This window comes from Colobus angolensis, unplaced genomic scaffold, assembly GCF_000951035.1.
Source record: "Colobus angolensis palliatus isolate OR3802 unplaced genomic scaffold, Cang.pa_1.0 Scaffold154, whole genome shotgun sequence".
In the NCBI taxonomy this organism is placed as follows: domain Eukaryota; kingdom Metazoa; phylum Chordata; class Mammalia; order Primates; family Cercopithecidae; genus Colobus; species Colobus angolensis.
Genome location: NW_012114644.1, coordinates 4,625,540 through 4,627,581, shown reverse-complemented (window position 1 = coordinate 4,627,581; position 2,042 = coordinate 4,625,540). Strand labels below are relative to the sequence as shown.

Genomic DNA, 2,042 nt, shown 5'->3' with positions numbered 1-2,042 from the left:
AGGGCATTGCTTCAGAGCATGGGGAGCCCCCACCCTACCCTTCACAAACTAAAATGTGAACCAAAGCTCTGAGACACATCACGTCTTCTTATGGATGCCTGGAAAAGTCACGGGTATGTGGTCACTATGGCCTAGGCAAGAGTGCAAGTTGGATAGGGCTGCTCCACAGAGGCCTGGGGGCTGGAGATGATGGAGGCGAGGAGTGTTGCTTGTTTAGGAGGAGGGGTTGGGGGGGTCCCACAAAGGCTGGAGAATTAGAGGTGAAGCTGTCAGAGATAGATGGATCTCTATAGGCAACTGATCTCTATAGGCCTGGGGCTGGGGGATGGCGGGTCCAGCAGAGGGAACACTACGTGCATTGGGCGCTGGGGGGGGGGGGTTAGGGCTGGTTTAGAAGGTCCATGGGTTGGGGGGCTACATGGGTGCTTGAGTTCTATGGAGGGCTCAGGGTCTATAAGGTGTTGAGCAGGTGACTCGGGGTCTCCAAGAACTTCTGGGAGCCTTAAAGAACCTAAAAGGAGTCATTGGAATGTGTAACTCCCCAGATTCTATTTGACACACAGTGGGTCTAAAGGATCCAGGATCATGATTCTATAGGGACAGCTGCCAGTCTGTGGGACCTCTGGAGATTAAAAGGGGCTCAGAATTCCATAGGGGTGCGTGGTGGGTCCCGAGACCCATGGTCTGTAGAGCCCCGGATTCCAGGGGATGCTCCTTATCTATGAGGACCCCACGTCTATGAGAAACCAGTTATCTATGGGGGGCTGGCAGGAACCTGGAGGGTCTGAAAGACTTTGTAATCTATACGGAATGTGGCTGGTCTACACGAGCCCCAAATCTTACATGGACGTGGCCGGTCTTACGAGGGCCCTAAATCCTACGGGAGACGTGGCAGTGTGCACGGCTAGGGATGCCGGGGAGAACGTGCAGAGTCAGGGTCTGACGCCCGCTGGGGACCGCGTCCCTCACCTGCTCCAGGTGGAAAGAGAAGCCACCACCGCCACCCGAACCGAAGCCTCCGCGCGCCGGCTCCGTACTCTCCCCACCCCTGCCGCCGCGTCGCTCTAGCCGCCCTGAGTCCACCTTTGCGCCCAGCTCCACTCCTCCTGCCAGCCGCTCTAGCCCGGCTCCTGCCGGGCTCCGGCCCCGGCGACTCTACTCCTCCCGCCGGCCGCTCTAGCGCTGCATTGCGCCACGCAGGCCTGATAGGGCCGCTCTGGCCTGTCTTGGAGGGCCGGCGTTTCCGTATCTCGACTGCCCCCGTCACTCCCCGGGCCCCGCCCCGCGCCCGGAGGGGCAGATGGGTGCAACTCCTCCTGAGTTCGATCCGAGATCTCCGAGTCACCCCGGCGCTGAGCACTCGGACCGCGGGACTGGGGCTCCCCGTCCTATTAGTCTCCCCACTTAGGGGACCCGCTGAATTTCCAACGCTCGTACATCAATCCCCTCCGCCCCCACCCCACCCCCCATCCTTTGGAACTGGAAAAGCAAAAGTCTTGAGTTCCAGCACACCTTTCCCTCTGACATGCAGTGTAATCTGCAAAAAGTAATGACTACTCTGCAGGCCTCAGTCTTCCCATCTGTACAATGGGAGAAGGCCTCCCGCTCTCTCCCTATACTTGTCTCCCACGGTATAATTAATAACCTAGAAAAGAGCTTTCCTAAAACTCTTTCAAATGCACTCTGCAACTTTCAGCTTCACAGCGGCCCTCGTCGTTGTTATTGTTGTTTTTCTTTTTTAGGTGGCCCTAAAGCATGCGGAGGTTGGAGGATGGCGCTTTGCGGAAAGCACGTGCGAGTTCAAATCCCAACTCCACACTGTCTCATGATGTGCGTTCCCTGGGACCAGTCGGTTTGGCTCCCCGGGCCTCGGTTTCCCCACCCGTACAATGGGAGTGATCGTCTGTCCTCCACTGAGCAGGTGGGAGGCCTTGGCCCTGGCCTCGCACCGTTCGTCCCCACCTACGGGGTACTCGTCAAGTGTGAGTTCTCCCCTCTTTGCTCCCTTTAACAGATGGGAAAACTGAGGCCCGAGGAGGTGC

General features: G+C 57.9%; 1 protein-coding gene across 1 annotated transcript in view; it reads right to left on the bottom strand.

The window, feature by feature from the left end:
• Positions 1–1,185, bottom strand: part of ARHGEF1 (Rho guanine nucleotide exchange factor (GEF) 1) — a 23,699-nt gene extending 22,514 nt beyond the window's left edge. Inside the window, exon 1 of the mRNA XM_011936571.1 lies at positions 970–1,185. The gene's annotated coding sequence lies outside the window, so the exon portion shown is untranslated. The remainder of the gene's footprint in view (positions 1–969) is intronic.
• Positions 1,186–2,042: the final 857 nt, after the last annotated feature.